We start from the raw sequence: 15122 nt of genomic DNA, 5'->3' as shown, positions 1-15122 counted from the left end.
TACACCGAGAGGCATACAGGAAAGATGTTGAGAGAGCTTTTGGTATTCTACAAGCATGGTGGAAGATCATCAGCGAACCGGCAAGAGAGTGGAGTCGAGAAAATTTGGACTCCATCATGATGTCTTGCATCATATTACACAATATGATGGTGGAGGATGAGCGAGATGAGTATATTGATGGAGAGTCTAATGACGACCAAGAAGATCCAAATAGGTTAAGAAGGGCTCATGCAAAAATATATGATGGGCCTAATTTGCCCTTCAATCCAAGAACTGGTAGTATCTCTATAAATGAGTACATGAGACGCTATATAATGATACGTTCTCGTGCCACAAACAAGTACCTACAACATAATCTTGTTGCACATCTTTGGGCCAAAAGAAGCATGGAGTAGGCGTTTAAGTTTTATGTTGTTAAATGTTTTTAAAAATGTTGTTTAAGTTTAATGTTGTTAAATATTTTTTTATGTTGTATAATTTTTATGTTCGTTAATGTTATTTAATATTGTTTCATATTATTTAATTTGTTTTATGTTACTTAATTTAATTTAATGTTGTATAATGGCTTAGGAAGCTATAGGAAAAGAATAGAATTTCTATAAAATATGAAACAAATTTTGTAAAATAGAGTTATAGGGAAAAAGTAGAATTTAAAAAAAATTATGAAACAAATTTTGTAAAATAGAAGTTATAGGAAAAAAATGGAATTTAAAAAAAAATAAGAAACAAATTTTGTAAAATAGAAGTTATAAGAAGTTATAGAAAAAAAAATAGAAGTTATAGGAAAAAAAAATTTGTAAATGAAAAAAATAAATAAAACTGTAAAAATAAAATAAAATAAAAAATTTAAAAATCCGTTGGATTCAAAAATTTGTTTAAGAATTCATGTCGGATATAACCGACATGATTAATAACAATACTATCGGTTATATCCGACAACAATTCTTAAATTTCTGACCAACTTGGGGCTGGTTGGCTGGCTGGATTGGGCCAACCTTTTGGCCCTTTCAGATTCTGTAGAGCCCATAAGCCTTCTGGTCTAGCCATCAGTTGGAGATGATTTTAGACTATTTTCGACCTTCTGACCCTCTGGATCATTCAGTTGGAGATGACCTTAGCGATGACTTGAGGACTGCAATTTAGTGCTATTGGCTCAATAGACTCTTGACCTTGAAATAGTGCTTGACTGGCTTTTTCTTGGTTTCTTTTTACACGAAATGGGAAAGTTTTTTTTTATTATTTTTACTGTTAAAAGTGTGTTTCTATTGGTCTATAAATAGTTACCACTACGAAAAGCTTCGGTCTTTTCTGTGCTTTTGTGTTCAACCACTCTTCTTTTTTTTTTTTTTTTTTTTTTTTTTACTCAATGATAAAACTATAAACGGCTTTGGTCCGTATAGAGATTTTTCGATATGACGATCATTCGACGGTATGTTATCTCATTGAGTTATGAGTTAAACAAATTTACATGAGTAATTTTTTTTCATATTTAGTGAATTTAAGCACAATTGTGATTTACTAGAATTTATGACTAAAAGTGTCACTATCATGCAAACGTTAATCTTGTATCGTAAAAGACAAATGTTATACATTAACAAATAAATAGAGGTGTTATAAGATGAGTGGATCAATAAGGGCACATGTCAAAGTGGTGATGACAACGGAAAAATTACTCATTTGGCTCTTACAAGAGAAATGCTAAGGATACTTGAAAAAAATGATACTCTCCAAGGACTCTCCGTCATTTCACAGTTTAATGTCAGTTCTCGTGCCAACATTATAAAATATTGTGCCAAAAATATGGGATGAAACCAAAAATGAAAATTAAAAGAAAAATTTGTCCAAAGCACCTGAGAAATAGAATTTGAACTATAGTTGCACTTGAGACTAGATCAGATTTTATTAAAGAAAAATTGAAATCGTACTACTAATTATTGATTACTCGCACAAAGTTACAAACGCTCCATGAACCAAAAGTGAAAATTAAAATAAAAATCTGTCCAACGCACTTTCTATAAAAGCATCTTTCAATAAAGCATATTTCTATAAAGCAGCTTTCAATAAAGCATCCAAAGCACTTTCTATAAAGCATCTTTTAATAAAGTATGTGCACAAACGACGATCCAGACAAATTACCCAAAAAAACCAAAAAAATGTAAAGGCAAAATTGCTAAGCACTTTTGATGCAAAAATTGTGCATTCAAACGGAAAGAAAATATTATCACTTAATACTACAGTCTAATGGTATTCTTCTTTACTTGTAAGTAAGAGGTTTTAGGTTCGATACTTGCAAAAAATGAATTTGAACTGCATTATTACTAGTCTATTATGAGATTAAATTTACATTTTTTTCTGTAGTATAAATGATATCATTTGTTGAGAAAAAAAAAAGGTTATGTATATCCTAGTGGCTAGTGGAGGACTTGATCGAAGATAATCATCAAAGATTAGACAAAAAAAAAAAAAAAACCATAAAAAATGTAAAGGAGAAATTGCTCAATCACTTTCGGCCTAGTGGAGACTTAAAAGACTAAAAAAAGGTGAAATTAAGAATGAATCCCAGCTAATCCTCCGGAGGCGAGGAAGTTCCTAGTGCTTGTGGACGACGACTTCGACTCTATACATCAATGTTAATTATACATCGCTTTTTTAAAGCAGATCACATACACACGTTAAATTATCTCAAATTTTTCAATGCACATCTATATTCAATTGTTAAATTACACAATAAGTGTTATACATTCATGTTATTCCAACAGCAAATATTCAACATAGTTAATTTGCTATAATCAAATTTAATGGTCATATTCTAGCAAGAGAACATTTTATACATATAGTAGCCTCTTACTACATGCTCACACGTATGACAATTGACTCTTATTATTGTTTTACTTTTTTTTTAATTTTACTTATTTAAGATATTTTTTTTATTAAAATAGATTAAAAATAGGGAAGTGTTATTAGCACTTCAAAAATCACATTCTACACTCCTCACAAGTGTATTTTTTTTTTCCAATTATAGAAAGTTTGGAGTGTAGAATAAAATTTTTGGAGTGCCAATAACAATTCCCTAACTTACTAACTACCTTACATGAGTTTTTCAAAATGATATAAACTTTGATTAAATTCGAATCAAAACATTTATATCAGATGCCAGAGTGTTGAACAACCACTCTGGTTCAACAGCCACTCCGGATCAAACCCATTCCAACTATGAATGCTACATTCCTTAAGCACAAAAGATGTCACTAAATACGTTGTCCTATAACAAACACAGAGAGCAAAATAAAATTATAATGACCTCAATTGTTGTTGTAATCATCTAATATCAAATAGGATACCTTCAATCATTACCTCCGATTGCAAAGTACCATTAATCATCCCCATAAGACTTTTTGAGTCAGATTTGACCTAAAATTCCAAAAATCCTTTCTCCACAGAACCTACAAGGGCCGCCCTAACTGCATCCGCTTTTTTCCGTCAAACTAGATGCGCAAGGGTAATTTGCAATCCCACCAGTTGCATGGAAAATTTTGGCTAGGTCCCGTGCCACCCAGCCAAAACCACCTTTTAACTTCCTTCATGCACCATGACAATTTATCTTAATAATATCGATATGATGAAAGTTTCACCATTTTTATCTTCTCTTTATATATAGATTATTATTAGGAAAAAAAAGAGGGCACAATTCACAATGCAAAGTGGTGATAACAACGAAAAATTACTCATTTGGCGCTTACAAGAGAAATGCCAAGGATACTCTAAAAAATGATACTTTTAAGAACTCTCCGTCACCTCACAGTTTAACATTAATTCTCGTGCTAATATTATAAAACATTGTGCTAAAAATATGGGATGAAACTAAAAATGAAAATTAAAAGAAAAGTCTGTCCAAAGCACCTGAGAAATAGAATCTGAACTATAGTTGCACTTGAGACTAGATCAGATTTTATTAAAGAAAAATTGAAATCGTGCTACGTGCACAAAGTTACAAACGCTCCGGGAACCAAAAGTGAAAATTAAAAGAAAAATCTGTCTGTCCAAATCATTTTCTATAAAGCATCTTTCAATAAAGCATCTTTCTATAAAGCGTCTTTTAATAAAAAGTGAAAATTAAAAGAAAAATTTGTCCAAAGCACTTTCTATAAAGCATCTTTTAATAAAGTATGTGCACAAACGACGATCCAGACAAATTACCTAAAAAAACCAAAAATATATAAAGACGAAATAATAAAAAATTAAAATTAAAAGATAAGTCCAAAGCACTTTCTATAAAGCATCTTTTAATAAAGTATGTGAACAAACGACGATCCAGACAAATTACCCAAAAAAAACCAAAAAAATATAAAGGCGAAATTGCTAAGCACTTTTGGTGCAGAAACTGTGCATTCAAACGGAAAGAAAATATTGTCACTTAGTATTATAGTTTAGTGATATTTTTTTTCACTTGAAGTGAGAGGTTTTAAGTTCGATACTTATCAAAGATAAATTTGAACTGCATTATTATTAGCCTATTGTGAGATTAAGCTCACCCCTTCATTCTTAATGTAAATGATATCGTTTGTTAAAAAAAAAAGGTTATAATAATAGAAACTGTAACGAAAAGCTTCCGGTACTATTCATTTTAACGAAAAACCACATATTTACACTAAAAAATCAATCATGATACTATTCACTTTACCCTTTATTTTGTCCTTATCGTTATTATTATTTTACTTTTTTCTTTATTTTACATATTTAAGATTTTATTATTTTTTATTAAAATAGATTAAAAATAGGGAAGTGTATTTTTTTTTCTACAAGTGTATTTTTTTCTTCCTTCCAAATATAGAATGTTTGGAGTGTAGAATGAGATTTATGAAGTGCCAATAACAATTCCCTAAAAATAATGAACTTACTAACTACCTTACATGAGTTTTTCAAAACGATATAAACTTTGATTAAATTCGAATTGAAAACATTTACATCAGATGCCAGAGTGTTGAACAACCACTCTGGTTCAACAGCCACTCCGAATCAAACCCATTCCAACTATGAATGTCACCTTCCTTAAGTACAAAAGATGTTACTAGATGCAGTACCCTATTACAAACACGGGAGCAAAATAAAATTCTAATGACCTCAATTGTTGTTGTAATCATCTAATATCAAATAGGATACCTTCAATCATTACCCCCGATTGCAAAGTACCATTAATCATCCCCATAAGAATTTTTGAGTCAGAGTTGACCTATACATCCAAAAATCCTTTCTCCACGGTAGCTGTAAGGGCCGCCCTGACTGCATCCGCTTTTTCCATCAAACTAGATGTGCAAGGGTAATTTCCAATCCCACCAGTTGCACGGAAAATTCTGGCAAAGTCCCTTGCCACCCACCCAAAACCACCTTTTACCTTCCTCCATGCACCATCACAATTTATCTTAATAATTTCGATATGATGAAAGTGATATAGCAATATTAATAAATATGAGAAATATAAAAGAATTCTAATAATAATAATAATCATAAAGAAATTTCACAATATCAATTTATATATGAGATTAATATAAACAACTAGAGATAAAGTTAGAAAAACTGACAAACTTGAAGATTGAGGCTTTCATAAATGCAATGTCCTAAAGATAGAATTTCGCCCGTACTCTTGTGCTTGTAGTTTGGTAGGCATTCATCTCTCAGGATTCAACAATCTATAATCCGAAATCAAAGCACTTCAATCTTCGGACTCTGGCGAAATTTATATATTTCGTACTCTTAAGACATGACTCGGAATTTGACACACGGATCATTTGAGAAACGAAGTGGGGAAACCCTATTTCTCAAGAGTAAAAATTAACTCTAATTTTCTATATTTAATACCAATGGTTTCATGGGTTTATATAGAATCCAATTTCTACTTATTAAAGAGATGTAACTTTTCATCTGTAAGTATACATCACTTATCAAGGGAATACACCTAAACAACATAACCTTTCTAAGAAATTGGTTAACACTATTTTTCATTCAATTATTAAAATTATATATTACAATATTTTATACTATAATATATAATTTCCAACAATCTCCCACATGAATGAAAAATCAGGAAGAATTTGAGAGTACAGGCGGACAAGAGATGCATCGGGAGAGGTGTCTTTTGAACTTGAACTTACCCTAGTGAATACTTATCGGATTTACTTGATGACGCAGTGAATATAAAATCTTGAACTGTTCACTGCAATAGTAAACCGAGACAATAAGCAACACACATCACTAATCCTAATATATTCTGGTTCATAAGGTTGTGTTCATTTTGGTCCTGAACCAATCCCGGATTCATGAGAGCTTTAGAGAATTTAGCCATCTCATACTCATAGAAGCGACCCACTTCTACTCTCACATAGGTGACCACTGATTAAAAATAGTCTTCTCTATTCCTCTTATTTATAAGATATCACTGTCATCAAGTATAAATATACAACCTAAAACATCTACAGACAACACACTTCTTCCATCATAGGAATGAGGTATATAGTGTGTTAACTTCTTTGAATCATGCCTAACCAGTTTGCCTATTGAACTTAGACCATGGGATCTCCAATCAACTAAGTTAGGTTTCCGATCGGCTGATTCATTAGTTATGTTGGCTTTAGCCTCATTCCCCTCGATGATCAACTTACTCTCTAGTCTAACCTTGAATAATTGGATCCACTACTAGGTTGACTTAATGGTGTACACAGTCCATCTTATGAAATTGTATTTCATATGAGAGTAGTTGTTTGACATTGTTTGAAATGTCAAGTCCTCAAAATTATATCAGGACTTAATTGCTAAGTAATTTGCTAAAACTAAGCTTTGGGTAAACTCCCCCACATTTAAGGTATTTGTAAGAAGGTCTCTAACCTTGCCATACCTTAAACAATTACTCATTATAAGAGATGACATTTTGATTGTCTCACTCAATTAGCAAATTACATTTCCATTCTTCTTATGCATATCTCATATCTCAAAGATAAATAAGCGACCCCCACAATTCTTTCATAATTGTGGCTAATTCTTGTAATGCTATCATTAAATCGATCACATTTTCCACTTTAATAAGTAATGAACAACTAAGATAGACTTTATCTATCTTTTTAGGCATTCATGCCTCACTAGCCATTATGGAAAAAGCACTTCTTGGCTTTCGTCCCTTCGACACTATGACTAACATACATGACCCAATGGCCATGTCCATTAATATGCTTAATAAGTATCATTAGACATGTCTAATACAATTATGCAAAATGCCCCGCACATTTTTAGTGTCGTCTTTTCCTTTGTGAAAGACCCCCACAATTTCAAGATTATTTCTCTATATTGATAACATTTTGAATAACACTCAATAATATTCATTTTCTCCATGACTGACATGGCAAATGCATCACTTTCCTCGGCAAAGAAGCAAAACACATAAACTAAATGCTTCTCAAGAAATCTTCCAGAAAGTTAAGTGTTGCATCATATATGACTATAGTCATATAATTGTTGGTAATAATATGATGATATCATTCTAGGCCTCTTGAAATTGATGAATTAATCTCTTCGAAGAAATCAGATAAATGATTTTGCAACATTATTATCACTATATGATAATACATCCAGTCGATATGTAGAAGTTTACATACTAGCCCATGAACACGTATTCAAACTTAAGAATGGTAATGACTAGTTGGAAAGGTCATACCCTTTCCCTGTCAAAAGAGCACTTCAAATGGCATGCTTTTTTCTTGGAATCTCATATGGTAGATTCCACCTTTTGGTTCCACCACCTTACAGAAACTATTCATTTGTCAATTAGTTGCATCTTTTTGCATTTTAACCGCCACATGGTTCTAAATGTCCCAAAATTCTTGACTCAAATGAATATAGAACCGTCAAGCCGCGGTCTCATCTATTTCTCTTTTATCTAGAATCTGTTGGAGCAATAATAGAAAATATGAGAAATAACAATATAATTCCAATGATAATAATCATAAAGAAATTTCACAACATCAATTATATATGAGATTAATATAAACAACTAGAAAGAAAGTTAGAATAACTGACAAACTTGGAGATTGAGGCTTGCATAAATGCAATGTCCTAAAGATAGAATTTCGCCCCTACTCTTGTGCTTGTAGTTCGGTAGGCGTCCATCTCCCAGGATTCAACAATCTATAATCCGAAGTCAAAGCACTTTAATCTTCGGACTCTGGCGAACTTCATATATTATGTACTCTCGAGACACGACTCGGAATTTGACACACGAAGCATGAGAGAAACAAAGTGGGGAAACCCTATTTCTCAAAAGTAAAAATTAACTCTAATTTTCTATATTTAATACCAATGGTTTCATGGGTTTATATAGAATCCAACTTCTACTTATTAAAGAGATGTAACTTTTCATCTATAAGTATACATCACTTATCAAGGGAATATCACCTAAACAACATAACCTTTCTAAGAAATTGGTTAACACAATTTTTCATTCAATTATTAAAATTATATATTACAATATTTCATATTATAATATATAATTTCCAACAGAATCTCCAACTGGTCAATTGTGATGGAGTTCTACATATACCATATATATTTTATAGAACACCCAATGATTCATTTCAAGACTCCACACATATGAATGCAACAAATCAAGGTACCATATATATTTTATAGAACACCCAATGATTCATTTCAAGACTCCACACATATGAATGCAACAAATCAAGGTATGCATCTAACTAATTTCACACAATTCTCATCCCAAATATATACAAAGATATATATTCTAAGTGTTCTATAATAAAGATATAAACTCTGGTTGTTTCCTTGTAGGCAATTAACAGTGAAAACTATGCCTTTTGCACACTAACATTTTTCACCAAGAGTTGCATATGCCTGTAATGTTGGCCAAGTCATCACCTTGAGATAACTATCAATCACCAAATGATGATCACTGTGATCATCTTACATGAAACAATAATATGCATGAAGCGCCTTCAAGCAAGTGTGGAAGTCTGCAGTTTCTGCAAATGTTCCTTCTAATGCCCTGCAACACCTTATGGCAAAAGGAGCATAGGCATTTTATGCTTCAATTTTAGTGACCATCATCACCTTGTTGTGATAACTAGCAACAAATATACATGATACTACTATCATGCTCTGTCCTAAAAATGTTCAAACACCTTCTCTTTACCAACTATATAATTATTGGGTGACTGCATAGTCTGCATACGCTTGATACATGACCGAACTCAAACGATCCTTATGCGGTTATCCAAACCAGATACCCCATCGCCATAGTACCTTTTTCAAGTGAAATGATGCATAGGAGACATGATTAATCTAATAATTAATTGTAACTCTAGACTAAAAAAGGTGCATGGTTTAGAAATACCAAATGAGATTTAAGTGCAATTCACTATTATCTTAAACAATTGCAAGAGATTCTAGGAAATACATATATCCCAAAAAATCACATAGTTATATGTTCTAATATGTAACGCACAAAACTCATGTCCTCAGATTAATTTCAGGAAAATATATATAACAATTAATTCCTCTCACACTTTCACTAATTCCTCTCAAAGGAATTCCCTTTGGTTATATCCATGAGCAAAACTCATTTTTGTTGTCACATTTAACTATTAATAGTTGAACAAGACACATTCAGGAGACTAAATTCTCCTCCATCATCCTCTTGAAATCTAATTATCCCAAGTGACTTGGTTGGTTAATTTCTTTTACCAAATCTTTTGCCCAAATGTAATAAAAACCATGTACGTGTGGTTCGTAAACAAGGTATAGACCAATCTGCTTTACAGACATGGTTTGGCCTTCCAATCATATCTTTGGCCTTTGATTTCACATATGGCCAATGATCAATCCAAGTTTTTCCTTTGACCAAAATTTCGATATGCTGCCACCGCAAATGGAGAAGTCCTTTCAGACGGTAGCCATGTCTGGTTTTAGCAAACATACATATTGGTAATGTACCGTTTCGAAATTTAGAGATCATTCCCAAGCACTCGCCCATCAAATTTATGTCATAACTTTGATCCGAAAAGTTATTATCCAAGAAACACAAGTAACCGATCAATGGCAATAACCCTTCGTAAAGAGTTACTCAAACTTTGACATTTCCACGTATGTCCTTCATTTTTCTTAGAAATCTCTTTTGGTTTGCAATTATGACGAACAAACTTTTCTGGAAAACCAAAAACTTCCAGAAATCGGTGCAGGTTTCCAACCGCACTTACGCAGCTGAGATATTTTCCAAATTTTGAAACAATATATCAGACTTTCACAAGCCATGTTTGCATGCCTTCCAATGAACACAACTTCCCAAATAAAGACTTTCATAACAGGTGTCCCACCTTTCCATATATTAACATGGAAAGATTGCAATTGATTATTCAAATATATCATTGTTTCAGAGAGAGAGAGGACAAACATGCATAAGAAACTATGTGCAAATTAACTGTTTGGCTTGGAATTCTGTTTCCAAGAACCTTTTTGTTGTCCAAAACACCTAAACAATTCCCATACAAACTGCTAACACCTTTTCATCAAGTGTTGCATTTGCCTAGAAATTTTTACTTTTGAATTTTTGTCTTTTCAAAGAAACAGGCGGTTGCATGGACACCGCTCCCCATGGATAATTCCAAACCATCATCTAACCCTAGTCATCACGACTAAAATCATAGAGATTGAAGTCTTAATTGCATCAATTTATACAAACCTTGTTAGCATAAAGGGGCTAGGCTACGCATCAAATACAACGCTATATGTTGCTCAACATGTTTAAAGTCACAGATTGAATCAACAAGCAAACATTGCTCATGTGCATATATAGATGAATATATTTGAATTGTATCATGCATTTAACAATACAATTTGAACGCCAACATCAAAGATTATGTTATATATCAATAAGCAAATAAAAATTAGTCCCTCCAAAGACATGCCTTTTTCCGTAGAAAACCATAGTTGTGGAGCCAAAAATATTCACTAGGCGACACGTGGACTTTTGGACAAAAGAGGACAAAAATACCCTCGAGGCATACCGGGTTTCCTACACGCGAGCAGTAGAGAATCATTTTTTCAACCAAGTCAAAAGTGCCCAAAATAGGTATCAACTTAAAGCCTAATTTATTCATATATTTCCCATTTCATTATTTAGCTAATCAATTAGCTAAATAATATACTTATTCCTTTCATATTTCATAAAATCATAATAATTGACTAATTAAGGAATTAATTACCTAATCAATCCCTTAATTGTCAATTTGAAACATCCATTCAAACCTAAAAAATAGAATAGGGCCGGCTACCCCATTCAAAACCTAATACATCACCTTTTTTCTACCTTTTCCATCATCTCTTCCCTTTTATTAGCCAATTAACACCATAAAGCACAAAAACATTTCCTTTCATATTTAATTAGCCAATTAATTGGCTAATTAAACCTAAAATAAACCCTAAAATCCCACCTAGTAGACCGGCCACATTCCCTCTCTTTGCTCCACACCTTTTCAAATTTCTTCCACTATATTAGCCAAATAATGATAACCATTCAATTTAGTAACTTCCCATTTATTTCTATTGTATTTTATTAGCCAATAAAGTGGCTAATAAAACCAAAAATTCACCCAAAAGCACACAAAGGGGCCGGCCCTTTTCTTGAAAATGTGGACCAATTTGGTCCTATAAATAGTCACCCATTTCTACCAAACACTCATTCCAAACCTCTTGCAAAAATTCCAAAACACTCTAAACACTATTTCTCTCTAAATTTCTAACTTTGGCATCGGAGATTCTTCGGCCAAAGCCCCCCCCATTCATCGTGGGCGCGTGAGGCTTTTGGCCTTAACCTAAGGTGCTAGTTGTTTTGTAGGTGCAAAATCGTCCAAGATCGAAGAGGAGAAAATTTGCATCCACAATAGTGTCTTTGAATTAGGGTTTAGGGTTATTACTTCAATGTTCTTAACATCTTCTTCACATTCATATTTACTAATTATTGCATAAGTAGAATTCTATCTTTAGATTGATAGAGCAATATTAATAAATATGAGAAATATAAAAGAATTCCAATAATAATAATAATCATAAAGAAATTTCACAACATTAATTTACATATGAGATTAATATAAACAACTAGAGATAAAGTTAGAAAAACTGACAAACTTGAAGATTGAGACTTTCATAAATGCAATGTCCTAAAGATAGAATTTCGCCTCTACTCTTGTGCTTGTAATTTGGTAGGCGTCCATCTCCCAGGATTCAACAATCTATAATCCGAAGTCAAAGCACTTCAATCTTCGGACTCTGGCGAACTTTATATATTCCGTACTCTTAAGACATGACTCGGAATTTGACACACGAATCATTTGAGAAACGAAGTGGGGAAACCCTATTTCTCAAGAGTAAAAATTAACTCTAATTTTCTATATTTAATACCAATGGTTTCATGGGTTTATATAGAATCCAATTTCTACTTATTAAAAAGATGTAACTTTTCATCTATAAGTATACATCACTTATCAAGGGAATACACCTAAACAACATAACATTTCTAAGAAATTGGTTAACACTATTTTTCATTCAATTATTAAAATTATATATTACAATATTTTATACTATAATATATAATTTCCAACAGAAAGTTTCACTATTTTTATCTTCTCTTCATATCTAGATTATTATCAGAAAACAAAAACAGAAAGAAAGAAAGGGCACAATTAACAATGCAAAGGACCTTGAATGTCGGCCCAAAGTGACCTTGAATGTTGGCAGGGTCGGGTCGGGTCGGAAGACAGAAATGCACTGTGACACGTGGCAGAAAACACTAATCCACTTTGGAGAACGATTTGGCAACACTGAGCTCCATCGTTCCATCTCTCTCTCTCCCTCTCCCTCTCCGAAATGAAAAAGTGTAAGGTCAGTGACAGACTGAGAGAAAGCTTGAAAATGGCAATAGCTTGAAGGCTTCCTACCCAACTGACAACACCCGGAAGGCACCATCACTATGACTCCAAAACGCTGTCGTTCCAAGTTTTACTCTCATGGTGCCGGACTTTAGCTCCAGACCATCTTCTTCCTTCCTCATCTTCTTCCACCTCGACCGCCATTGGTTCATCTCCTCCTCATTTCAACATGAACGCCTACATTTTTCCACTTTTTAACTCAAAATTGAAATGAACCCATTTTTTTACTTACAAATTTGAAAAGAACTCATTATTTATTTTCAAATTTGAAAAAACCTTTTTTTTTTTCTTCTGTGTGCAGGGACCAATACACACCGTTTCATGAAATATAAGGCCAGGGCTGGACCTGGGGCCAGTGGCGGATCCAGGAATCTTACCCCAAGGGGTCGCAGTGTAAAAGTTCAAATAAAAATTTAGGTTGTCTGTTGTGGAGACCCAATCTGAATTGTGTGTTCTGGTCGATCTTGGATAATTCCCTTAGAATTAATGGAATTAAATTGTCCCAATTATGGTGTTTTTGTTTTTTTTGGTGTTAGATTTGTTTAATTATTGGGTTTTTGGAATTTTAACTAAACTCACGTTATAGATCATGCCATGATGATAACAAAAGGACTAGTAGATTTGTGTATGCGATGAGTTTTAGTGAAAATTATACCATCGCAGTGAGGAGAAATCTTCTTGGGTGTGGCCTCTCTGTGGCCCCAATGAGTGTCTGCCACCTATTAAATTCATAAAAACAAAATTAAGAAAAGTTAAGATATTTAATAGGTGTCAGACATTCATTGGAGCCACAGAGAGGCCACATCCATTTTGGGTGCAGAAGATTTGATCTCTTGCAGTGAGTGGTTTTTCGGACTTTGGTTTTCGCACTACAAGGATTAAAAACTACCATGTCCAATTAAATTATGAGTTTAATAAAGGTTAAAGTGAAAGTTTAATTAAAAGAAATTATCCCTTAAAACCCCCCTATTCTCCGCAATTAGTTCTAGATTTTACACATCAATGACTTTCTTTATCATTTTTTCTTAATGGGTTATCGATTCCTGTTTTCAGCTTTCCCAGCTCGAGTTCTTCTCTCTCAGAACCCAGCTTTCCCAGCTTGCCCGTCTGTTTTGAAAAAAAAGAAGCGCGCGAGCTGCTTCTTCTTCCTCTTCCTGCCGAGTCTTCTTCTTCCTCTTCCTGACGACCCCGACGACCCCAGCTCCAAGAGGTCGCATATGGGAGCTTCAAGGTTGTTTCCATGGTTTCCAAGGGGTCGTTCGACCCCGACGACCCCACTGTGGATCCGCCCCTGCCTGGGGCTGTCGATCTTGCTATGGGGCCACCCGTCAGACCTACCAGAATACTGGTGGTGGGCGCCACCGGGACTCTGGGGGAGGCAGATTGTGAGGAGAACACTTGATGAAGGATATGATGTTAGACCAACTCTAACGCTTTGAATAAGTCTCAACTTACCTTCCATTTTCCCATTTCATTCCAACTCTTAGGCTAAAATAAGGTTACGTGTTAAAGAGGGGGCGTCAAAGCCCAAACACCAAGAAACGACTCACAGACGCACTGGCACGCGCCAGGCACTGCAGCTGCCCGACCCCACCCAAGTGACTTGTCGTTCCCTTGTTTGATGCAATAATGAGCCTAACGGCTACTTTTTTTTATCCTACGGTCACGATTTAAATGGGTCCTTAGTTGATCCAACGGTCTAAGTTTATATTTCTTTTTTTTAATTTTATATTTATAAATTTATTAAATCCAATGGTCCAAGTTTATATATTTTTTTTAATTTTATATTTATAAATTTATTGAATACAACGGCTGAAATCAAATATGATCAAATCTAACAATAAAAAAAAGATCTAACGGCTTAAATTTAAATCCAACAGCTAATGAGCCTAACGGCTACTTTCTTTTATCCTACGGTCACGATTTAAATGGGCCCTTAGTTGATCAAACGGTCTAGGTTTATATTTCTTTTTTTTTTAATTTTATATTTATAAATTTATTGAATACAACGGCTGAAATCGAATATGATCAAAATCTAACAATAAAAAAAAGATCTAACGACCTAAATTTAAATTCAACAGCTAAAGTTTAAAAAAAAATTATTTAACTCAAAGTTCATCAAAAAACTCTATAAATACC

At 33.4% G+C, this 15122-nt stretch overlaps 1 long non-coding RNA gene across 6 annotated transcripts; it reads right to left on the bottom strand.

The window, feature by feature from the left end:
- Positions 1–3096: 3096 nt before the first annotated feature.
- On the bottom strand, positions 3097–13330 carry LOC126585348 (uncharacterized). 6 transcript variants are annotated; one of them, XR_007610463.1, is made up of 4 exons: positions 12993–13323; positions 12568–12914; positions 5174–5967; positions 3097–3354 (listed from the first exon to the last, which is right to left on the bottom strand). It is a non-coding gene; the product is annotated as an uncharacterized LOC126585348 (long non-coding RNA). The 6 variants fall into 6 exon arrangements; XR_007610462.1 differs by lacking the exon at positions 3097–3354 and having other exon boundaries at positions 4916–5967; positions 12993–13160; positions 13260–13330; XR_007610464.1 differs by lacking the exon at positions 3097–3354 and having other exon boundaries at positions 4916–5967; positions 12993–13160; positions 13299–13329.
- Between the last annotated feature and the right edge of the window lie 1792 nt (positions 13331–15122).

Source organism: Malus sylvestris, chromosome 10, assembly GCF_916048215.2.
Source record: "Malus sylvestris chromosome 10, drMalSylv7.2, whole genome shotgun sequence".
NCBI classification, from domain to species: domain Eukaryota; kingdom Viridiplantae; phylum Streptophyta; class Magnoliopsida; order Rosales; family Rosaceae; genus Malus; species Malus sylvestris.
The sequence above is the reverse complement of the archived record's forward strand: the minus strand, read 5'-3'. Positions and strand labels throughout refer to the sequence as shown.